Source organism: Rhodnius prolixus, unplaced genomic scaffold (assembly GCF_049639745.1).
Source record: "Rhodnius prolixus isolate KJV_2025 unplaced genomic scaffold, Rpr scaffold_1, whole genome shotgun sequence".
In the NCBI taxonomy this organism is placed as follows: Eukaryota; Metazoa; Arthropoda; class Insecta; order Hemiptera; family Reduviidae; genus Rhodnius; species Rhodnius prolixus.
In genome coordinates, this window is record NW_027411581.1 from 12,758,073 (window position 1) to 12,785,188 (window position 27,116).

Genomic DNA, 27,116 nt, shown 5'->3' on the forward strand with positions numbered 1-27,116 from the left:
AAATATTTGGATAATGTTTAGAACTAACCAAATTATATTTACGCATCATTGGCTCTATATTTAGCTAAATAAATCTGCCAGCTGTAAGCTAAAGTGGATTTCATTATTGTTACGACATGTAATAAAGCTTTATTTCCAACAAAAGTTAAAGAGATTGGCTGAACTTAAGAGCAAACTGCACTTAATTCTAGTTAATAACACTATAAACTAATATTACAACTAAATAGTTTCAAACTCTCATCAATTTGTAACTCAAAACGACAACAACCAGTCTTATTACAGCACTAAAATATTATCAGAACATATAAAAGTTATCTCCGGATGAAATGAAAATAACTTATCAAAAAAATTAGAAAATTTGGGCGACGAAGGAATAAGCAAAAGAAAATTGAACTAAACGTTCAAAAACTTTTTGAAAAAAATTTTTTCTTTTCGTAATTTTCACTGACGTACATTTCTAAGGTAGTATAAAAATCATGAACACACGTTTAATAGTGTTTTGAGTTTAGGAACCAGGACGGTGTCAGATAAAATACATAACGAACTCCTTCGAGCGCAGGGAATAGTAATGGCATTTTCCGGATTACGTGGAGTGTGTATAGGGTCGGATGAGCCTCCGGTAATGATACGTAGGCATTAAAAAAAACAACTGCCCGAAATTGTGGGTAAATGGCCAAAACAAGAATTCATAAGCCGGATGTAACTTACTGTAGTTAGGAAACAAAGTAAAAAATATCAATTATTAAAATACCATGTTAAGACATATTAAGTTTACATATTAAACTGTAATAAAACCAATTACAACTTTAAAACAAAATAAACTGATGATCATCATAGTAATTACAGTTATTACAGTTTATTAAGACTGTAGGGGCGTTAATATGATACCATTTTAACAATTTATTATAATTATATTGAGACGGGTGTTCTGATTTTAGGTCAGTTATTTTTAGAGATTACAATATGTTATTTGAGAATGTCACAGAAATCACAAGGTCAATTACTTGGTTATAATAACATCACAAATAACTGATCAACATCGCAATGGCAAACTCTCTACAAGTGTATCATGTTCTTCGATAAGCGTTGAAGAGAACTAGAATAATAACAACTTTGTGAATCTTCGGCGATAAATTAAGAGATGTTTTCGCCAACGGACAAAGAAAAAAAAAAAGAAGAAGAAGAAGAACCGTGTTCAGAAAGAAATATTTGTTGTTGCACTAGGTTTCGAGAAAAATTGGTTCTCTTCGTCAGAAGGTTTATGTTTAAAGAGTTGAAAGAATTCGTAAAATAATAGCTTCCATTTTGTGATGAAGTCAAAAAGTTATCACTTAAAAAGTATTGAGATCGGCCAAAAGAACAATAAATATTGAAAAATGAGGTTAGGTCCTCAATGCTGGGTAGTATCGCTGATTTCATCCATTGTAAGAAGTAGATTAATCAATTAGATGAAGAGCATTTGACTGAATCTAAATGTTCGCCACACATTACACTTGCTGAGCCAGTGTATGGCGGAAATTTAATATCAGCGTTATAAAGTTAACTTTATTTTCTTTAAATTAACTTCTTTAAAAAATTTATTTTTCACGAAAGTCACGAAGTCAATATTTTAAGAGTTTTCCCCCACTCTAGTTGTTTACATATTTCACTAGCTCAAAAAAAAATAACATGCTGGAAATATTCTATTCTGTTAATAACTTCGAGGTACACCAGGGTAATAAAACTATATATACATAATACACAGACGAGATACTATCTGTAATATTGTAAAGGCAGTGCTATCCAGATTAGATCAAAAGCTTTATGGTTACTAGTTTCACCCAGACAGTAGCAGAACCAGGAGAAAGAACCATAACTTGGGAACTGTAGTTGGACAGATAGAAGTACTACTACTAGAAGTTGGTAGTACGGGTAGACCCACTAAATATTTTACTATCATCAATGTTAAAGAAGTGAGTGCGGTTGGTAAAAGTAGTGTAAAGGTGGGTTGGCCGCAAGGAGAGCCGCCCCAGGAGAGTTTTATTGGCAAGGCTGCACGCTCTTTATGGGTGCAAAGGGAGTTCCTTGCCGAACTGAGAGCCAGGACAAGGAGGAGCGGCCCTTCCACCAGTACCTCCATTACTGGAATTAGATATTAAATTACAATTTATACTTGGAACTAAAGAGTAGCAGCCTAGGTCTGCTTGAGGGCCGTTAGACCGGTAGAAATGGAAACCCAGGAGACTGTATTTTATTTTCACTTTTACTGCCCTCCACCATGGCTCCTCTAGTTTGGGATAAGGTAAAATGGAACACCCTGGCAATCTTCATCTTCCAATTGTAGGCTACCTTTTTAAAATTTAAAAACAAACGCCACTCGAGAGAAAGCCAGCAGTGGTCTTGAGCGGCTTGTTTATTCCTTCAGAGCCACTCTATTTATCGTTGTTTTTACTTTCTTAATTATTTTTTGCCACTTCTAGATTTACTTCATAGAATAAACTCATATCAATGTACAAAAATGAGGCCATCTTTGATAAATAAAATTAATCAGAAAATTCAGTACAGCTAAAAGAGGGGACAAATCTGAAAATGAGATTAGCTGGCAAATCACTAATTTACGAGTAGATAGGAAAACGGAGTGGACAATAGGCCAAATCCATTACGCCTAAAAGATCACTGTGCCACCCACCCGAAAGAGCCAAATTTTGCGTAAAGTAGATGCCTATAAAAGTTAATCTGTAGTTCGTCTTTTGGTTTCTCTAAAGTAAAGAAAATAGCTTTTAAAAAGGCATTCCATATGAACTATATCACTTCCTAGAAGATGAGATAGCAGCTACAAAACGAAAATGCAATTACTAAAGTCTATGCCAAAGAAATAATACTTTTGAAATGAAAAAACCTGAAGAAATAGTTCTCTAAAACCTTGACATCAATTGCAAGTGTGTTGTCGATTCAAGAGTTCAATGTTCCAACAACCAGAAAGCATCTAGTCGGCCATCTAAGTTAAACATTGACACCTCCCAGGTAGATGCAAAATATTTATATCGCAACATGTGTCATCCAACAATGGAAATACATCAATTTCTGTTCGCATACTCATAAGAAGATTGAAAATGTTTTAAAAAAAATTCTGGATACATCAAAATATAAATCAAAGGGACCACTTCTAATCTAATAATCTAATAAAGTGGTATAGATTCAGATATTTCAAGCACAGAAACTAAATAGAATTCAATGAAGATGAGCGATATGTGGGTAGACACACGTAAGGTGTGTAACAGTGTAGGAAGGTAGTTCAGCCCCCAAACTTCCTTTAATCAAAGAAGACGGCCAATAAATCGACCAAGGACGACTACAACATATTAGGTCTGACCAAAGTATAACTATGCGAACAAACTGCTTTCTATGTATAATAAAATATCACAATAAATAGAAATTTTCACTTTATTGTACCTGATGAAAGTAACTTTTATTGTTTTTAAGAGTATTTTAAAAAAGACGTTTATAATAAGAAAGTTACAAGAAAAAAAGTTATAATTAAGCTAATTTAAAACAAAGTACTAAGGGAATCATCTTACATCTTTAGTGTGTTACATAAAAAATAACAATAAACAATAAAAAATTAATTAAACGCTGTCTAAAATCTTGCTCAATTATTATATATAAACAGTAATTTTTATCATAATTTCACTAATCGTGGAAAACCTCTTGTCTTGGAAACTGATTCATACAACGATATCTTACGATAAAATCTTGAAAGACAAAATCTCTTATTGTAAAATTTGCCACATATCAAGGTACACGTCAAGTGAAAGGCTGACACCAAAGAACGCAAGTTAAACTAAAGAAGAATCACTGTTTCCAGGAAACGCTCGTTTAAGGAAAGCTCTAGAATCATAAAAGATTGGAAGCACATGGAAACTGTAGAAAAACGAAGACAAGAATAGAACCTCTGGAGTTTTATAGTTACGTCTCTTAGGCCTTCTTTTATGGGCTTCAAAGTACTGGCTGGAAGGCCCAATGGACTCAATGTTAGCCGAAATGCATCTTATTTTCTATGGTGGCCAAGATTCCAGATTAGATTTGACTTATTCTCCTCGTCTACAATGTTTCTGTTAAGTACTAGTCCTCCAAGTTAGAAGTTTTCAAAGGTACTTCTTATTTTATGAAAGAAATAAATTCAAGATATTGTCAAATCTTGATATATATGGACTCGATCCGTTAATAGTTATTTCTTTATAGTACTTTACGGTTCAGATAGTTTTTTAAAATCTAAGGCTTCGCCATATTCTTATAAACTAGATCCATCCATTTTCTTTCTAGTCTGTCTCTCACACTTTTCCCTTTAGCTTTCTAAACCAAATAATCTACCTCAGAAAATGGAAGAATGCCTGAAACCGGCCAGGGATACAATGAACATGGGTGCTCCAATATGGATAAAATCCACGATACAATTAAAACAAGAATTGGCCTCCAAAAACAGACTTTTTTAATCCATTGCAGCTAAAAACTTCATCATCGTAATGTAGGGTCTGACGAGTCACTAACCAATTAACTTGTTACACTTTACGACGGTAAGTTGTTACAATAAGAACAATTAATGAAGTTGTCCACAGGAAACAATCTCAGTTTAACCAACATAAACACACTATTAATTTATTACCACCTAGTGTAGATACTCTGTTTAGATGCTGTAATGGCAGAATGGGAGGGAGAGAGAGAGAGAGAGAGAGAGATGAGATTTCTAATAGAGACGAGAATGTGATAGAGGGCCACTCTAAAAAGCAGCACTCTACTGACAATAAACAGGGACTGTAAAGATCAAGGCAGTGCCTAAAATAGATCAGGTAGGTGCAGCATTCGTCTGATTAACAGCTAAGTTTCGACTGCTGTATCGCGTTTACTATCAACTCAATTCTAACTATTGTATATTATTAATTTTCCACGCTAATAATATACGAAAAGGTGAATTATCTATTGCTTAAATTGTTGTCCATTATTATTGGTGACTGATTCATAGTTTCAATCCTATTGCTTAAAGTAATTTTGTAAAATAATACTTCCATTGTAGAGTAAGTACCGCCGAAAGAAAAACCCATAATGCATCAATATTAATTTGCTCTAATTTTAAATTTAATTTCCTTATTTCAAATTTGTTTTGTAAGTGTCAAGTAATCAGTATTAAGTGACCAAAGCGAATCATAAACGCCGTTTATGTAAACAGTTCAATCAACTAAATGAAAGGAAAAACGCAGACTTTTGTTACAATCTAAAATTGTTAAAACACGGAGATATGATAAGGTACGATAATTGTAGTTTGTAAAGTTAATGTTAACAAATACATTATTTGTGTAGAACAACATTGGCACGTCCGAACCATTGACCTCAATGGCAAGATATTAATTTACCTTAATAATGTTTTTTTTGTTTTTCCTTTTAAAAAAAGGAAAAATATCTTCATCAGAAACAATGGTACCCTTGAATTTTAGATAATTTACAAAGACATTGCTACTCACTATTGCAGCAATTTGGTGTTATATTCATTTCAAATATACCAAGACATACTTTTACCACTACCAAGGATAAGGGAGTGCACAATGAACAGGTTTTGGCCAAGCTCGACAACTTGTTTCAACCTTTAGGCAATTTGCAACACTCGTCTTGGTGATTACTTCACATTTCTTTTTTTGCCTCTTTTGTCTTTGTAGAGAAAATCGACAATTAAAAGTGGATTCAAGAGATCGATAGTTCAATTGACATCCGCTTTAAATTTTCTTTTAAAGATTCGATTGTAATTTTTATTTTATTTTTACAACAAATTAAACTAACGGTGAAATATGCTATCCTCTTGAACAAACGAAGCACTAAGTTCTCAGTACTTATTAAACTAAGTTGAAAATGAGAACAGGTTAGTAAAAGATATAAAGTCGATGAGTACAGTATGTGCTTTTGTATGTTCATGGTCGACTGCATCATCACGATATCTCTCTACATATATAAATATATCAAAACATGCTATCTACATCATGAACACCATTCACTGGACCGTTCCTTACGTTGCGGAGTTTGGAAATTGCACATGTCTATATTCATAACTGGAAATATTTATCTAAGAATGAAACAGAATACTTTCTATCTCTTACTATTGGTAATCAACCAAATTTATTGAATGGAGGTTTTTAAAGGAAATGTTTTGAATAATCGGAAGTCATGGAATGTTTGGAGGAGAGTTATGCTTTGGGTAGATAGTTGAAACGTGTAATTTAGTTTGGGTATAACTAGAATAACTTGGATTATAGTCGAACGGAAATAGCTATTTATCACTTTCTTTCAACAGATAAGAAAAGTATTGATATGTTGCCAAATTTTGAGTTTGCGTCGGTGAGATCTTGTTTTAAAGCCCCTTGAGAGTATCTTTCAAAATATTTTAAAATCGAAAAATCACATGAAAATGAAGCTTAATACTTTAATTTGGCCACATTACGGGAGATTGTAGTAAAGCGAACTTAATTCTTCAACCGGGAATCATTTTACCGGATAGATGTTTTCTATTTTTAACAAGAACTTCATGAAAATAATTTTTCAACGAATTTTTCTTTAACACATTGTGTGCACCCATTTTGACTCAAGGTGGGCTACCAAGAAAAACCTTGATTAAGGTACTTTATGAAAGGGTTTTGGTAAGCTTCCCTCTAATCTATACTATTTCAATATATTAAAAGAAGCGTTCAACGTATTGCTTAAATTCTAAATTGAAAGTTAAATTTCATGTCAGGAGAAATGCCACTTTTTCATAGCTAAGTTTCGAAAAAGCAATAATCTTTTTCTTTCTATTTTGCTAGCGCACTTATTCTATTTTTTTACTCTAATTTACAACTGCCTGTTGGCAACAACAAGTACATATAATTATTATATGTGTACGTAAACTAAATAAATACTTTTTCTTTAAATATTATGCGGAAAAAACGATTTTACTGGTGCTATTTTGAATTGTTACCTTCCAAAATAAGATCTAAATGTCTTTAAAAAATAAAAAACTGAAGTATGAATAGTGTTTTGTTCTAGAATTTAAAAAATCTACAAATCCAGAGTACAACTGAATTTCAAAAATACAGTTTAAAACATAATAATAACATTAAATGAAGTTTAGATTTATTTATCTAGACACGAATTAATAATAGGAACTTCCGAGTTTGGAAATAGATTTGTGCGCATCTATTTGAAACTAAAAAATGAGATTCGACTTTTCTCACAAAACTGGAGCTTTAATAAACCTGAAAATTTTCTTATCTACAAAAAAATCATGCTAGCACTAATTTAAAAGGAATTTCTGACAATTAAAAAATTAAAATTAAAGACAATTTGTAAAAAATTTCTAGTTTTCTAGACCCCCACACTATACTTAAAAGAGCAGAACTAAACAGACGCTATCGACTACTTAAAAAGACTCTTAGACGATAGATCAAAACTTTCTTTGGACAACAAAAGACTGATTTATACTTCTGTTTTGAAACCCATCTGGGCGTATGGGATAGAGCTGTGGGATTCAACCAAACGCTCCAATCTCCAAAGGATTCAATCGCTACAATCTAAAATACAATTTTATGTCTCCAACCTGACTATACACACTGACCTTAACATTCCTTTTGTCACCCAAGTTGCTAAAACATGTTACAGAAAACTCCACTTCAGCCTGCAATCTCATATAAATCCTCTAGCTCAAAATCGTACTCCAAGAACTCTTCCTGACAACCCGACAAGACCTCTTAAACGACAGTGGCCTCGTGATCTCCACTCAAGTGAAGAGAGTGACTAACCATATGTTTTGGAGTGTTACCACTGGGTAACTTTTCCACTCATTTACTTCTACTGTCTATTGTTATTATTGTTACTTATAGCGCTAGCGCGCTGATTGTAGCACAATAAACGCAAAAAGTAAAAAAAATGTTTTCTAGAAAATAATCAACTATAGCTATCTAAATATAAAATATGTATATTTTTTGGCTCGGAACTTAAATGAAGAATATTCGCGATTAGTGCAAAGTTTATTGATGGGGGCCCGCGTGGGAAGCGATTTTGTAGACAATTTAACGCATGATCAGCTCACAAAAAGGTCGAAAGGTTATGAGAATTTCTGGTTAACGTTAATTAATTAGCTTTCAAAGAAAGTAATACACTTATATACATTATATAAAAAGTTAATACATAAATTTAAATTAGGTACATAATCATAAGAAGTATTATAATTAGGTAATGCGTGGTGGGCTGAATGTTAATTACCAAAATAATACGCCTACCACAAAAACAGAAGAAAGTGAGAGAATCGTTGCAAGCAATTTAATTTTCTCCGTAATAACTAGCACGATTCACGGTTCTATAATTAATGGCTTGTTATAATATGAAAATTGGTACAATTTAAGAAAAATTAATAGAGAGCTCTCTCTTAAAAAAACAGTGAACTCAACTGAAGTGTGGGTTTACTATTTGATGACTAATTTCTGATCAAGTAAATTATTATTTTTCACTTCCTTCCTGCAGAGTTACAAAAAAATAAACTGATTTGAACATACATAAAACTCGTATTTTACTCCAATAATTAAATTAAAAATTTTTCTTATAAACATTGAATATTGATGAAGGTCACAAGTTGCGTACAAAATACGTTTGTGTACAAGGCCTGCCATAAATTACACTAAAAGTAAAGTGACTAATCTAGTAGTTATATGCACAAAAAATAGTAACGCAGCAACAAGAATAAGAAAATATACCATTTCTGGAAATGTTTTTGCCTATTTTTGGGGACGTTTTTCTCTTAAAATCTATTTTACCTGTGAAGTAACAAGAAATGGCCGTTATTAACAAGGATTTAAAATTTTATCTTATATAAAAGTCAAAATTGGATGTTTTACGATATTACGCTTTTTCGTATAATTTATAATTCAATACCCTGGAGGTGCACAACACTACGTCCATTTTTTCAAAATTTATTTTTTTAATCTTCCTAATACAACATTTCCCTTTTTAGTACCCAACCTCTGTTAACGTGCATCTACGTTACTTATTATCGACCAAAGATTTAAGCAAAATAACTCCCGCGGGCTTATAAGTAAGAAAAAACCGCAAAAAAACTCTTTCATTTGCTCTCTGGCAAAAAATTTAAAATTGGACATAGTGTTGTGTACCTCCGGGGCACTGAATGATAAACTTGTAGGGTAACTGTCATATATATTTTGGCTCCCTTCGGTACCTGAAGCTGAAAAATACAGCTGTACTCTTGCTGCTGGCTCCGGATTTTCAGAAAATAAATAATAACAAGAGAAAATTGTTCCCTGGCTAACCCCTAAACTTTTAAATCAACTAAGATAAAAGTTATTTTTAACGTAATGGTAGTAAATATACGTTGTTGCATACTACAAAAATGAATTTGGCAAAGAATATAGACCAAGGAACAATAACTTCCTGGTTAACAGAACGATGCTTCTATTAAAGAGGACGTCGGTTACAAATACTGTTCTGGCATACACGCCAAGGGTTTCAGGTTTACAATTTTATCCAACACCATGATGTACCAAATAAAACTATAGATCAAATGGTAAAAGAACAGAAAAATCGTTTAAAATAAAGAGTTTCAAGAATGTTGCCAAGCCCGAAGTGTATTTTCGCTTTTCGCGAATAAGGCGCCACGGTAGCCAAGTAGTTATAGGCAAGACCCGCAATGCTAAGATGTAATGTTGGTTAGTCGATTCAAACCCCGTTCTAAGTCTTGGATTTTATTTATTAGTGTTCTTTTTTAAAGGTGCTCAACATCTAATGGTCCTTCGCACCTGACAATGTTGCTGAATGACACTATAGTACTAGTTCATTCTAAACTAAAACAATCATTCTACTAAAAAACACTCATGCATACAGATACATTCATCCAAATAAATACAATAACACATTAAATCTAGCTAAAATACATTTTCTCGTTCATTCACTCTAAATTTACTTATACTAATAGCAACTTGTGATGGAGTACTTGATATTCTTCGCGTCACATTACGAGTTATAACCTAATTTAAGATAACTTTTTTACATACTTATGTAATTATTTACAGTACATTATTTAATGAGTTACCAGTAAAGTATGTTTGCTATTCGCACCCGTATACGATACCTAATTTGATAAATAGTCTTTAAAGCCTGAAAAAATAGGCATTAGTTTACTTCACTATTTTAATCTCACAAATGAATGATTTACTAATATTCCAGCATTCATGAATATTATTTCATGAATGGTACGTTATCTTCCGTCAAAAGAGCAGTTTTTACTATAGAAACCTAGATCTGACCTACATTCAGTAAACATTCAAAGTATGAATAAAATATTCAAATTAAAATAACACTCTGAATCAGAATAAATTTTATTTTTTCAAATTTCAATAATTTGCAAACAATCAAGGACACAACTATAAATATTCATAAAGCAATTTAAAAAATTTATTATATTCAATTTGACCTTGAATATTTATTAAAGAGATACATTATTACTGGAGAGAGGGAGATGAGTGGGAAAAGCACATAAATGAAAAACAAATCAAGGAAAAGTCTATTCAAATTAAGTAATTAAAATGCATTATTATGTTCTTCTGAGTTTTGTTGGAAAAATAACTGTTATTTATTAATAACGTTTCCAATTTAAATCAACTTTTGTTTTGTTTAATTAAAACGTAAAAAGCGACCTGAAGGTCCTTCCCACACATTTAAATTTAATCAATGTTTAATACGCATTCGTTGGGTTAATTATATATGTTATTAATAATTGCATAGTTAAATTGCAGTTTGTCAGTGCAATGTAAATAGCAAAGGTCTCGAGTAAAATATTAAAATAAACCTGCAAATTCCCACAGTTATTCTAAAATTATCCCGCAAATTCAGTTGAAAATATAGTTGGTCCTTAAGTCCATGTCTTTTTTTTTCTTTATAAAATTGCAATATTGACAGTATAACGGTAATGAAGAGAGTGCAACTAGTTAATGTGTATAATTTAAGGGAACAATGGCATACAAGGTTGGATAATTAGGTAAATCTGAAATCTCATTGGAGGTACAAGAGTGTACAGTTATTTCTAGCAGAAAATACCGCCGTCTAACTATAAGGTAATTCTTCTATTTGCACATTTCGCTGGGACAAAGTAAGCAAAAACAAGGAATTACAAGACGAAGAAGAAGAAGAAAAAGGAATAATTAGATAATTATTAGCAAGGAGAGACAATTACGAGAAAGACTGAATTCTCCTAATGCAGTCTGAAAAATCAAAGTATAGTAATTAAAGTCTTTCCAGGGTCTTGTGAAGAAGATTGATAATTTCTTAGATAACGGAGAGTAAGGCACTGCTAAAATTAATGCCAGAAATTTTCTAATTCATATTTATCAAAGCTCTTTAATTCAATAGAAAATATTTGATGTTAATAATGATGACTAAGGAACACTCTTATTGTGGGTACAAACTAATCTTGGCGCCTATTGTTAAAATAAAGATAGTAAAAGAGACAGATTTAAGTGGGCAATAAGTTCATCAAACTCATTGAAGGCTTCAGAATATGTACGTAAAAACTGCCAGCAACAAGTTTCTATCTGCTTTGGTAAAGCTATTTATTCTTTATCACTATCGCTTAACCTTCATTAAAGAAAAGATTGCTGTCTTATAGCTTTTAGATTTTGATTTTTCATCATTCGTTATAAGTCAACTGAATATTGAAGAGTGATTTTTACAAGGTCTCCAAAAAACAGAAGCGTAAAATCTAAGAGAGCACAAAATTTGATTTCATTTTCATATCATTTCAGTGGTACGAAGAGCTCTGAGTACTGGTCAAAAAAGGTTAATTAAAATGGCTCCTAAATAGTATCTTAAATAAATGCATAAAAATAGATAAAGTATGGTAATAGAAAAAATATGCTGTACAACCATTTGTGCCAGGTAACCATCATTGTACTTGATTCGAAGCTTCGCTACAAGAACCAACATTCTATCTCTCCTTAACTGCTATACCCCATCTAGGAAATCGAACTACGCGATCATAGGATGATACGAGCAAAAACGTGAGAATTCCATTCCCTAATATCAACATCAATTTTATTGGGTATACCTCAAATAAAGGGCAATTAACTCTATAGATAGGAATGATAAAGTTAGGTTTCTAAGCGACAGACATCTATATACAATCACTAAGACTAGGATTAAATTAGAGTAAATTCATTAATTTAGAGATTAATACTAAAACTGTTAAAAATGGAAACTGAATTTTAACCTATCGACGTAAGCAAATACCTTCCCTCTAAGAAGGTTAAGAAATAAAGATCTAAGATTTCCATAAACTACCAAGAAATCTCCTCGAATCCGAAAGAATGTGGTAGTGGTAGATCAACACAAAACAGCGCCTATCGTAATCCAACTGAGAAAGTTAGAGCCACTTATTAACATAAACAATAACATACTAGACAGTACTATAACCTATTCTGAGCTACCACTATCAAATTTAGTTAACATCTAGTAAACGACTGACCAAACAACAGAAAACCTTGCAAAAAATAATTCAATGAACGTCTCTTTGTTCATCAGAAACACACAAATTCATGCAATCGATTTCTTGTTGTATTAAATAAGAACACACTCTTCTAACAATACACTTGTTGCATTTTTGCAAGCATTACACTGGAGAGAACTGATACAATTTGGTAATTTGGTTAGCAATGATTGACTAGTTGTTAGTAGTTACTTCTTCTTTTAGAGTTTAAAGTGATGCACTTAAGGTTAAATCCAATCGAAAAACTATTTGGGGAATCAAAGAATGATAATTTTGAACTTAGTCAATTAAAATGGAATGCATTAAAAAGGTTAAGACATCAATTTCAAAATACAATTTGGGAATACAATGAAAAGCTAATATTCAACTTATAATCGATTATAAAGATGATATTACATCGAAAAGGTCTAGAAACCAATTCCAAAAAAACACTTGGGAAAACAAAGAATACTAATTTTGAATTCACAGTCGATTAAAAAAAGGAAAATTAGAAAAAAGAAACGAATACATCAAAAAGGTTTAGGAATCAATTAAAATACTTTTTGTAGTATTCAAAATTAAATAATTAACCAACACAGAACGTAGTCAAGACATAGCATTAATATTATTTTGTAAGTAATAATAAATGGTGAAATATTATTTCCAGGCAAGAATAATAAAAATATAGCTGATAATAAAGTCTTACCTTGTTTAAACAATATCCAAGTTCATCAGCATCACAGTAGATCACCAGTCCAATAGCACTTGGCACTTGACACAATTTAAAATAATTCACAACACTATTCGCACTAAAACTGTATATCACGCACTAAGTATAACTTAAACACAATTTATAAAATAGAACTTCACTTTAACACGCACTAATATTAACTTAAAAAAATCACTTAAATAAAGAAACACGACTGACGAGTTAAAGATGGCAGCCGGTGACTGGATAGGTAGATCAGCTGGTAGGTAAATTAAGGTTATCTCAGCTGAGTGACCTTTTTTTAATTTATTTCCATTCATAATGTATAAAAATAAAATTTAATTAGTGAATATGTAATTAGCGAAATAGAGATATTGAGTTTTAGTGCGAATAGTGTTGTTAATTATTTTAAAAATTGTCAAGTGCTATTGGACTGGTGATCTATTGATATGCTGATGATCTTTTATTTTCCTAAAACACGTGACTTTATCAATTATTTAATTTATATTTTAATTATTCTTGTATGATAATAGCATGTTATCATTTAATTATTACTTACAAATTAATATTAATGCAACGTCTTGACTACGTTCAGTGATGGTTTGTTAATTCCTTCATTTTGAATACTACAAAAAGTAGTCGCATTCAATTACTTTCAACCTGTTTGAAGTTTTCTTCTATCTTTTCTTTTGAATCGACTATAAGTTCAAAATTAGCATTCTTCGTTTCCCCAAATTGTTTTTTGGAATTGATTTCTTAAACCTTTTTGATGTATTAAAGTTATAACTAACATGTTGAGAAACCTTGTCGAATGCATTACCTTATAAAGAGAAGTAACTAAATACTAAACAATTCAAACACTGCTGAACTCGTTTCCAAATTGTAACAGCTTTTCTCAGATATTTTCTTTTTTACTAGAAGTAAGTGAAATAAAAAATGGAATTAAAGGTTCACACAAACCTTTAAAATTGGAAAGGATAAAAATAAGTACTTTTAATCAGAGGATGATAAAAAACAAAATACAGAGCGGAAGTTAAGGAGGAAAGGAGCAGTAATGAGGGAATCGTATGAAAGAAGAATCAATAAAGTAAGGTTAAGGCAAAAGGAAACACCGAGTGAACCTTCCAGTCTGGATTCCTAAAGGGCAGGATGTATTCTGGGGAATAAGTTTGACATCACGCCAGAAACTGTAGATATTCTTTGTGTCTCTAGTCACAGCCACATAGCTCCCTCTCTCTACCCAAGATCTTCTACAAGACCACGTCGTATATCCATATACCACACCTTCTACTGTTCGTCTCCTCTATTACGCACAAGAGAACCTCATATTTTTATAAACCAGACACGACTCACACAAACACATGGTTGTTCGCTATGTGGTTGATGGTGGAATAGTAGTGGGAGAACGGAAGCCACACGCGTCTCAACCTGACACGCTCTAGCCTTAAAAATTATCGTATTTTTTGTTTTAAATACCAGCGAGCTCTGGTGAGATTATAAGAATGGAACCTGGTTATACTTACTTTTATCTAAAAATGCTGCCTTATCTCTTTCCCTGACATGAATATCTTACTAAATTCTATTCGAACAGTAATTAAATAACCTTATTTTTGATATTTTATTTCGCTTGTTCATATTTCAAAATTCAGTCATGAATAATTTTAACTTCTAAATTAAGTCTTCTCCAAACTAATCTACATTTTAAACACTTGTAGCAATAAATTTACAATGCACAAACAATCCTTAAAACAAAAACCAAAAAATGCCGAAACTGTTTATGAAAAAACCATTAAAACATTCAGTAAAATCTGAGCATTTCCACACCAGCTTGTATGGACATCATTGGTGACAGAAGCTCGAATTGTACTGAAATGTTTCTAAAGAAAGAGGGTAAATTCGCAAACTCTTGTAGACAAAGCCAAGCTTTAGAAAGCACTTATCCCAAGCTCCGAAATTCCGATTTCCTTAAACTTTTTTATTCAAAATTTATTTATTATTTTACTATTGTATCTTAGTAAATATGACGAGAACAAACGATGGATACATTGGAGCAGCTGTCCAGTGACAACCCTCTTTAGATATTTACAAGCAACGAGGAATAAGAAATATGCCGGCGATAGATCGTGAAGGAGATGAAGGTATTTACAGGTAGAGTTGAGGGAGATGAGTGTAATTAGTGAAATAATTAGAGTTTGATTGAATGAGATGAGAGAGCGATATTTACATATTTACAAAAAATTATAGTTCTCTTTTATTCTATCAGTAGGCCCCTTGTAGGCGTCTTAGTCTTCTAGTGAGATTTCTTTTGGGTAAAATGGTGATTCTCCGTAGAATTTTGGATTGGAGTGTTTGTAGTCGGTGATAATTAGAGCGCTTGGTAGAGCTTCTACCTCGTAAATCCATGAAGGTTTCAACAGAATTGCTGATGAATTCTTTGTTGTCTAGAGTAAGATGGGAACGTTTGTCGAGTAATCGTAGAGAGCAGATTGTATCGTCAGTTTAGTTTCGGCCTCTTGAGTTTAGTTTGTAGATTCCAAGTGAGTCATTTGTCCAGTTAGAAACCCAAGTAGCGAACTTTATCAACCAAAGAAAGCAGACTACCATTTAGAAGCACTAGAGGGCAAGTGGCTCTTCCAACAGTAAAGGAGATGCGGTGATAACATTATTTCAAAATTTAAATAAAAAATGAATATGATTGCAACATTCCTTAATACTTGCGCAGAACATTACAGTGAATTCAAAAAATAATTTTGAAATATTTAAGCTTGACGTTATGCGTAAATATACCCAGGTTTGTTAGAACCACTTAGCTACAAGACATTAGGTAAAAAGTTTAATATAGTTAGCTACAAAAACAACATATAGTATCTATATTTTACAGGATGGATGCCAAGAAACATTTGTTTCGCCTGGGGCAAACTGGCAGGATGGGGTAAATTGAGGAAATTGATTGGGCTTGAGTACTTGGAATCCACAATCGCTTTGAAAGATAATTACACTGAGAATAAACAGGAAGTTAAGAATTGAAAACTTCCTAATTAAATATTACATTTACTTAAAATTAAATCTTCAATTTGTCTGCCAGAAAGTATAATATTCAAATATAATAAAAAAATATAAAAAAATAAATAAATAAATAAAGTCAAACGAAATACTGATGACCTTCTAAACCCATTGTGACCTCGTTGAATGTGATTCATAAAAATATTATTAGCGACTTCTCTGAGAAAGTTCATATATTTTAATATATAATAAACCAATCTAATTATAATAAAAAATGGTCGTGCAATACTTTCACTTATGTTAAATTAGAATGTACAGGACAATATACAATTTATTTACTCATGAATGTATAGTAATAGAAATGGAGAAGGATTTAGCACACACATAAACCAGGGAACGTAATGCCAGCTGCACCTTCAAAGTAAAATATTCTGGGCAGGTTGCCACATATTTCTAAAGTGAATAAAGGAAAATTATTTCCTGTGATGGACGTTTTCTATTAGTGTACTCCACACTTCTAGGAACTTATTTCTAGTTAGAATGACACTAGATAATTACTCAAACTAAGTTTGTTAAACAGATTACGGAGAAATTTTGTAAATTACTCTTATAATGGGGAAAAAATGTCTACAAGACTATAATTCCACTTTGCTTTCATGAATCACCCACTTTTTCTACTCCAAATTTAAACGGTGCCAATCATTCTGTGACAAAACAGTTCTTTTGATAAATTTTATTTACAATTGTAACTTAACAAAATAGTACCATCTATTTAAGGCAGCTTTTTCAGTCCTAGATATTTCATAAAACCTTAAGGAGTTAAGAGGCTTCCGATTAAAGGCTGAAGGCTTCAGGTTTTTACACTTGGTAAAAAATAATGCAGATAGGTAACATTTCTTATAGAAATCTGGTATTTCAAAACGAGCGAAACTGCTTCACAGACTACTTGGATGACGCTCCAAATTGCCCATGGAACTCAAACGATTGATATAGAATACTATCCTTAAAACTACTTGGACCAGAACTATGGCGTTCAGCCAAACCTACAAACTTACGGACTGTACAGACATTCCAACCAAAACTACTACGTCAGATAGTCGACTCTCCTTTCTACAGGATTCAAATAAAAGTGGTTGACTGAAATAATAGATCAGAAACGGATTGGCAGACGGTAGCGCGGAGGACTAGATGGGTTCTAGTTCATCCGAGCTACCTTAAATTTTCTCTTCCTAGAAGCTCTAACAACTCACTGCCTGATGCTAGCAAGCTTGAGAAAAGTAGCTAAAGTGAACTTTAAAAGAAAGCTCCGAGCGCTAATGAACTTCGATATTTTCGCACCTTAAATTCGTGTTAAAGTGAAACGGTCTTCATAGCTTTTAGAAGTAACATTTAGTTCAGATAATGACCACGCGGCTAATAACGCAACAACATCGCAACAGTTTCAAGTATGTCTTCTCTGTGTGATATCTGAATGCTCTTCAAATCAACTTAACAAATTTTAAGATTTTCCTCTGAACATTTTACACTGTAAAAAAGGAAATACCCCAATTCTATCTCCCTCAGATTTTTCGTATTCAAATATTCCGTCACACGAATATGGGACAGAGCTGATTTCAAAGCTTACACTTAGAACGAGAATGCGATAAAAGTTTAAAGAATATTTATTTAATACACGTGTAGTAATAGTTCACTGCCCCTATAAACATACCTGTGTAATGATGGCAGCAAATATCCTAAAATAAAATAGTAAAAGAATTAAGCAAACTATATACCATACAGTGGAGGTAATCAAAGAGCGAAGAAACCGGAATCACAAGTCCAAGTAGCCGATAAATCAAGTTGCCTGGAGGATCGCCTACACGCCTTCAGGAGACTGACAACTAGAACACACAACAATTAGCGGGGACTGACAATGGTACTCTAGCAGCACTGGCAGGGGCCGTTAAGATGTGCAAGGTCATTTTACAAACAGTCTATTACATCACTGTAGCGCGCCAACCAACTCTTCCCGCCCAATAGAACATCATCCAGCGGACACGTCATTCGCTCCTCCTTCCCGCTCAGATAATCGCAGTGTGTGTGTGTGTGTGTGTCAGTTAGTAATTATACAAACTGAACCCCCACCACAAATATTACGTAAACAAAACATTACCACAACTAAATTTTACAAAACAAAACGTTTACAGATAACATTCTTTAGATACAGATAGTTTATTTTTATTTGTAGATAAAAATTGGCGGGTTTAATTAACTAAATTGAATTAAATTTTATTCAAGATGAACGATTTTAGATCATAACATCGTAATGTTAGTATTTTCTGAATTTCCCACAATGATACTGTATGCTACCGACTTAAAAGTGTACAGAATTAATCTTCTGACAAGAAAATCGTATTTATTTTGAAATCAGTAAAATTTATAAATGGGATGTTTAAAAAAATGGGTACAGACAGAAATGGAGACACTTCCCCCGCCTTTACACCGCGATAACGTTTGTAAAAGAATTAAGTTAGAATTTTGTATGTAAAATAAGGAGTAAAGTAATGCATATTTTTTTCAGGCGGGTCTTAACGTCCAACAACGTCGTGGATTGAAGCTGTAGCTCATACTATAATATTGACAACTTATCTAACAAATAAAAAGTAGCTACACTCGGGATTCGAAATGGTGATCTCCCTCTTGCAAAGCCATGCTTCATAAACACAAGACTTTACACTGCCATTTATTTTTAATGCAGAAATAGACGGTCTCCTATGATTGGCCCGATTATGTACATAATTATAATTCACATTTTTTTTTCTTGTAATTTAAGCAGTGAACTTACAGTTTCTTGAGTTTACATTAATTGGAGCATGACTGCCTGTTGTACAAATTAGGTTTTGCTTTGTTTTGATGCCCTTACAAAATTTTATTATTTTCTGGATGTGTTCCAACATGAAGATCTAAGTGTAAGTGATGTGCTTGCACAGATTAAAGAAAAAATGGAACCAATACGGAGAAATTCTGAAATAAAATTGAAAACTCCCCTCCAAGTAACCTACTTCTGGACTTAATTGTAAACTTACAAGACTAAAAGCTTACATCGATTTGTTTTTTGGAGATACTTTGTACATATGTAGGTACACATTCACAAAAAACACATACAACATTTTTTAAAAAAAAACTCATTTTTGGAATCAGGGTATCTCAAAAAGGATACTTTCAGTAAAAATACGATTTCGAAAAATTTGTACACAATACTTACTCCAGCTATTACAGGAGAAAAAGCAATTAAAGAAACTCGGTCGTGTTTTTGACAAGAAGTCAGGGCTAACTAAAGCGTGATTAAGAAGTAGAAATTAAAAGGGCCTTCTATATCATCTACAATTTTTATTTCAAATCTCTCTAGAAGTATGTTATCTTAAATTAAGAAAATTGCTTACAAAAATTACAAAAAAAAAAAACAGAAAACGAGAGGGAGAGAGAGATAGAGAACTTGGGAAATCCACTTAGAATACTTCCAATTATAGATAAAACGATTTACGAAAGTTGAACTGCGGCAGAAGTGAAGTAAAAGCAATCAAAGCATACAGCACCTAAAAAAATAAAGGTAAATAGAGATTTCAGGGCCAAAGAAATAATTTTATCAAAGAGCTTGGGGCAAGTTTGCAAGGTACCTTGACAATGCAATCAACATAATTGTCACCTTTCACCCCTCGTCATTCATCTACCTTCATCTTCATAGGCTATTACAGTTCAGTGAACAAACACAGCAAACTACAAATCCGTGCGCAGATTCTTTGAGTTCTGCAACCAACTCATTCATTCAGAAAGGAGAATATTACACTATGAAGACGCAGTATTCCACAATAGTAGCCCACACATATTTGATCTTATCATTTATAGATGTCAAACGAAATTAAGTATTATCCCCCAACATTGCCATCATGCCAAGCACCTTTAAATTATGTAAATGTTCCTCTTTCTTTTATTTAAGGCGTGCCAACAATTTATGGCGCCTAGAACTATTATGGTGTCCCAAACATTCTACTATTATGTCTTAATCATTTTACTCGGTTAAACAACAATGCGTTTAGCATGCATGAGATCATTTTTTCTTGCTTCAAAGTGCAACGGCTTTTTTCTTCTAAGTTTTGGAGTATACTTTAGACTGCGATACTTATTAGAAACTTGTATCGTTTTCGACGCTCTATCTTTAGATGGTAAAAGGGCGTGTACATTCCCTAAAGATTCAATAGTATGAGATCAATCGAATGGAATGTACGAGAAGAATTAAAGATATGCAATATTAATGAAGGAACTTACAGAGGAAAGAAAAAGTAAAATGAAATCAGCTTATTAATAGTATGATAACGTGATAAGAAGATCTGTTATGGTGGATAAATACAGGCCATGGAGTAAACGAGGCATTAAAATGATGGCAGTAAAGAATTGTGAAGCTGCAGTCTAGAAGAATAAGGCGTAAAAAGAACAGGGAGAGTGAAAGTACACAATGGGTTACTCTCTACAAGAATTAGTGATTCTAGTGATCAGTCCATCAGTGGAAATCTCAAGAGCCACTGGCAGTTCTGTCGGCGTGGTGAATTGTCAGGAATATCACGAGAGGCTGTTCACAAGGATGAAAGCAAGTAGAGAAGAGAGCAGAGTATGGATTCATGTAATTTTGTCTTAGCGAGTAACACGTAAGAGATGAGGAGACTGTTCACATCATTGGAAACATGATTGGAATATGAATACAGCTGGTAAGTTTGTCGATTTAACCAGCTACAACAGCTCTATTCCGTAAATGCACTTAAGTTGGATTATTGCAATGAATATCCAGTTTTATACATACACTTCTTCTGGTAACAGAATGTTTTTACTTTTTGCTAGCATGGAGCCCAAGATAGAGCTGAGATCTTTAGCAGGAGGAGCAGGAGTCTCTCCCTTTTTTAACGCACATAATGTAGGTAATTCGAAGAGATTTTGGGGAAAATTGCCCTTTGCACTGGAAGAGAAAGACCGAATGTTAATCAAGAAAAAGACAAGAAGTCATTTAGTGCAGTAAACATTACCAGATGGAGAAAATAAATCAATCTCTAGCGCTTAAACAAAGAGAATTTACACAAAACAGTTAAACCAAGTCCATCATTGAAAGCCCGCCCTAAGCATGAGGAAATAATGAAACGATGAAAGAGAGTAATTAGTTTAAACAAGCGGAAGGAAGCACTTTAAGGATCCAATAGGATCTAATTACTAAATAACATTAAGGAAGTTATTATTAAGAAAGAAACAATAAGAGCGGGAGCCATATTGGTGAAGATATTAGGACGAGAACTAGGGATATAATGAGGCATGTGACTCAGATTAGAGCACTGATTGGTGGTAATTTACGAAAACAATTACCTAACCATACTCGTTACTTATGTATACACAAGAAGTAACGCTAGAAAAGTTTAGTTAAATGCTCATCAATCGTAGAGAGAAGGAAACAGCTGGAAAGGTGCGAATTTTTATGTTAAAATTTAAACGAGACTTCAAATTTTCTATTTCTCTCCCTCAACAAAACTTACACAATGTACTTACTTGTTATTACTGTCCGCCAAAAATGGCTTAATAAACATGGGGGAGTCGCATATGTCGGCACGCCTGTGACGAAGAAGTGAAAGGTAAAGGCAACTCCTTGCCCTTAATGGCATGGTCACAATAAATAATATATTTCAATAAGTAGGATGGTTTGGAAAGTACATTTCCACGTAGTGCGATATAGTTTATTGGAATGGCGTTTTTATTGTTATTATAATATATATGTCTGTAATCAAGTAACCAAATTTATGAAACACTTTCAAACAGATGATTATATATGTTAGTGCTGAACATAAGTTTATACCGTAGAGTGCGTTGGAGTAACTGTATTTCAAACATTAGTGTACTCATACTTGTAAGTTTAATTTGGTTATTTTGGTTTTAGATTCAGAAAAGAGATAAAATGTGGTAAAAGCCAGAATTAATTGTTAGTATTGTACTATTATTTACCTATGTACACAAATGAATTGGGTTTCAGAAATGAGTTATGCGGCAATAAACTCAGTTGAACATTATCTTGAGTATTTGATCTGGATCCACAACAAATATATCTACTGTTACAAAGGTCTGATTTTATTTAAACATTGATTTAGGGACAGATGAAATAAACCCTCTATTCACTGGGAGAACTTTTACTGTGTTTAACTAATACAAGAGAAATTCGGATAGAACTTTCGAAAAGAGCACGACCAACCCTGCCGGAAAACATTGTAAATGCCAAAACGGTGTAAAGAAACAGGATTCAGGAAGCGGTAGGAACCAGATAACTCTAGAGACCAGCCTAGCCTTATTCCATGTAGGAGTACGTTAATTTCTCCAGAAAAGGTTGAAAGGTTCCACAGTGTGGGTTCCTTAAGTCTAGGCAGGTCTTCGAAGTGTTTTGAAAAAGAGTCAGTACATTCATCGCTGATCTCCGTCCCAACAAACATTGTAGTGGTCCATAAAGGTTAATCTAGTTTCAACAGGTAGGCTGATTCACCTGGAGCTCCACACAGTTCGGCTCTTCAACTCTAGACAGGTCTCAGACGTGTGTTTTGTAATGAGTTAATTTGTTTTTAATCGTAGATATCTTATAAAGTCGAGTTTAATTCTTGTCTTTACAGACACTTGTGTGGGTTTCATGTTTTAACTAAGCATTTTTATAGCTTTAGTGGAAGAATACTAATTATGAAGAATAAGACAGAGTGTAAAGAATGATGGTTCTCCTACTTTTTACAAAGATGAACACTTTCAGAAATTAATAATTAAATAGAACGTCCACATAAGTAAAGAAATTAAGAAAGACGTTTCATTTCACCCAATCACGCCTAACTTTCTTAATTCTAAAAAAATATTAAATACAACCTAAATAAGTGTACCTCATTTGCTGTATAGTCAGACTTTTAAAATAAACATTTACTCCTAAGATTATAAACACAGGAAAGCGCGATTAAATCTATTTCTGATTGCTTTCTGCGTGTTTTATGTATTCTAATTTCGAAATCAATTAGAAACAACATGTTAAACTATGTTAGATTTCAAGATAAAGATCATTGATTAGAAAACAGAGCAAATATTCCTAGAAAAAAGATAGAAAGGGATATAGTCTTACAGTAAGATAATATCATTGGCACGAATTGGAAAAAAACTGTCCTGAAATAACAAGTAAACCAAACAACTACGACCTACAACTTACATGGCATGCCTTTGATGCTAACATAGGCGACAATTCTCCCAAGCTCTTTCAACTTTTATTCAGTGAAAGATGTAGTACTCAAAGGGAAAGGAAAAGTGGTAATCTGAAAACTGATTAGGAAGGAAGTGGTCCAAAAAAGTCTAAATAAAAATCTAATTTGAACTTTACGCGATTGCAGGCCACCTCACAGACTACAGAAATCAGTAAAAATCACTCTAGGAAAAAAATTAATGGACACCTATTTAAGTCTATTCTCAAAAAATTCGAGAAGTCTCTGTTAAGGACTCACTATTTCCTAGTTGGCCCATAAGTGAAAGAGATATTTCCGGTATTTCAATTTCGACAAAAAAAATAAACCTGTTCCATTGGTATAACTTAATGTTTCCCATTATGGGACAAGAGAAAGTCAAAAAATAAGTTCACTGTTTTACTTTATGGGCGTTCAAGCATGAAACCGGTTGTTGCCTAAAGAAGTAAATATGATCACATACAAAAATTTTAATAATTTAAAATTTAAAACTCATTTTAGGAAGTTTAACATTTAGGAAGTTATTATAGTATTAATTGATGAGCAACTAAAAAGCAAAAATTTATTATTATACAAATATTCGGTTTTGTTTGTATTAAAGATTATTACGAATTAAACAATCTGTTATTTCTTGAATAACAGAAGCAAATTCCGTAAAGAATGAATAGCGATCAAGCAAAAAGCTAGAGAATTTAGTTTAAATCAAAAAGCATTTCTGTCAGCAAATAGTTATTAATGTTTATTGCTTCTCCTGATAACAATTAATTGAATCTTATGTCTGATTTAAGACACAACTTATATGAATAAGTAAATAATTAGTTGGGTAAAAACCAAATCTCTGAATAAAGCCCTAATCAAGATGAAACAAACATAAAAGGGAAATTTTCTCACGTCAATCAAAACCTAGCACCTTCTACTCACAAATAACTTTCTAATTTTGCAATTTTTTCTACTTTATAGTGAAAATTTATTTTAATTAGAAGTGATTTTTCACACATTTCACTAAGTAAAAGAACATTTCATAATTTATAATCAACACATATCATTAAACATGTCAATTTAATGGAAAAAAAGAAAAACATAATTGAGGTAAAACAACACAGCTCTCCTTTAACTGACAATATTTAAAAATGCCTTGTTATTTTGCTTGTGAATTTTCCTCATAAATTTCTACGGAGAGTTCAAACTGTGAGAGTTCCTAACAATTGAAATTGTTGCTGCAGTTTATTAAACTAATTCTAATCTTTTCTGAAAGTTACTTTAAGACAAATCAAGTAAAATTTTGTTAATTTTGAGGCTACTAAGGAGGCTCAACTTTGGGTTCCCTCACTAATAACAATGTTTGTAGAAAAAATAAGCTGGAGCAGGCTAACTGCAAGCTTACCCAGCGCTCAAAGTGTTGGCTGTTTCAAGATGTAGACAGAATACGATTCCAAAGCTAAGCAATAGTTCAGAGTAAATGCCTATAATTACGCTATTACTGCAAGCTCTACGGAGATGCAGGCCACAGTCCACATCATTGAATGATGCTATTGTAGAAAGATCGAGTAGGGCAAATCCGCCTAGTTCTGATGGCGTAGAAAAAGTATGAAATAAAAATACTACGCAGTAGTTATTGTACGAAGTTTCAACAGGGGAAATCCAAGAAAGGCTAAAATCGCTAATCGGGGGAAAAATAAGTTAAATTGCACTTCCTGCAACAGAATAGAATTTAAAAAACCGCATGCGCAGACCACTTCGCTAAAAATCCTTTTCTACATGTGGCCATCTTAAAACATGTTCTTTTTCTTTTCCTTCCTCGGCGAATTCTCAATGTCAAACATTTGTGGTCACAACGTACACGTCCTCCCCCAACTGAATATCCTTCATACATCTCTAAAGTAGGTCTTAATGAAGGACACCAATGTGAGCGATACGTAGATATATATAATAAAGGAACTGATATCAAAAAATATCTTTTGCGGTTATTCATCTGTCGATAAAAACTTCTAATTTAGGGCCTGACGATTCATTAACCGATTCTATTGGATATTTCCATTATTGTTACCATCAGACTAGCTCTCAGTGCATCTGTTGAGAGGTTACTCAACTGTAAGTTTATAATAGCAAGTCTTTTCCAGGAGTAACTCCGTCTAGATTGTGACTGACTGTAAGGGGCTTTAATCGAAAACTCCACTTAACTGAATGGATGCTTCACTTATTTGATACTTTTATCGAAAAAGGCTCCATCGATTTACTTAAAACTTGCCACACAGTACTCATGATGGTCTCCAACTTATTTTTAAACACTTTCGCTGAAGAATTTCATCACGGAAAGCGCAGTGAATGGCAACTTCTAAATTTCCTTTTAAAAATACCATCAATTAGATTGCAAACTCAGATTTTGGGCTTTTTGAGAAGTGTTCCTTTAAGTAAACAATTCGAGAACATTAATAAGTGAAATATCGTGGAGTATTCAAACCAAAATTTTGTGCGGGTTTAATCAGGAATACATAAAATTTTAATCAAATCACCTCAACATGAGTCTACAGGTTTCTGTCTTTAGATGTTCTGTATCTTCTCTTTACTTATTTACAACTGCAAAAATTTACCACAAACAAATGTGGAGCTAGAATAAAGTGACATTTGATGAAGTTACCCAGTGATAACAAACACTTCATGGCTTTGAAATTAGTGAAGATGATCATGAGGCCACTGGCGCTTCAGTCATCGAAAAGGTATATTGGGTAAGGTTAGGCTGGAAAGCAAGCTGCTGAACAAGAGGATTAGAATGAGGAGTTGTGGAATTTGTTCAGATCGGACGCTAGGGGAATGTTATTGGATTATAATTGGATAAGTAATACGGAACATTGGTGATATTTTCATAGGATTTAGGATGGTAAAGGATTGGATTTGGTAAAGGTTGGAATGCTTAGCGGAACCCCACTCCTCTAATCCGTATGTCCAGCAAAGTCGCAGCAAAGTCCAAAATAAGTTTGATCGTTTGTCGAGTAGTCTTGATAGATGCATCTGTCTTTTGATCTATCTGATTAATCATCAGTAATTAGTGTTGCGTGTAAAGTTCAACAGAACTTTTGAAGATCTTGCAAGTTTATGTGACCCAATTACACAATTACAGAGGAGGCATACATTTAAAGCGAACTAAGTTAAATAAAAGAAGAAGAATGGTCTTCTAAAGATAGCCATCTACTCATTCAGAAAAAAATAAGTAATCAATTTGAATTCGTAGCACGCTAACGAGTAGCATGCAAAGAGAAATGCAGTTAGCGTAATAACACTGGTCTGGGAACCAAAACCAAACTACTATTTACCAAGGGAGAGGGTAAGAAATACTTCCCAAGTCACATCCAAATTGTGTGGAGAAAGAAGAAGACAATGACATACTAGCAATGACGCTACACACAGAAACGTGTGATGATGCTACGTCCGTAATGTATACTTGATGAAGTAGAAAAGAATAAGAAAAACTACTTTATATATATATAGAAAGAAGAAGTGAAAGAAGGCACACAAAACAGAAGACGCACATCCTCAATCCTCAACGGATACAAAGAAAAGGAATTACTGTTTACGTACCTATACGTATGTACGTGCAGTAGAAGTGGCAGACACA

The 27,116-nt window shown here is 33.0% G+C and overlaps 1 protein-coding gene across 1 annotated transcript in view; it reads right to left on the minus strand.

Moving 5' to 3' along the window:
* Window positions 1–18,000, minus strand: part of klar (klarsicht) — a 337,779-nt gene extending 319,779 nt beyond the window's left edge. The window contains exon 1 of the mRNA XM_074129074.1: window positions 17,944–18,000. The gene's annotated coding sequence lies outside the window, so the exon portion shown is untranslated. The remainder of the gene's footprint in view (window positions 1–17,943) is intronic.
* Window positions 18,001–27,116: the final 9,116 nt, after the last annotated feature.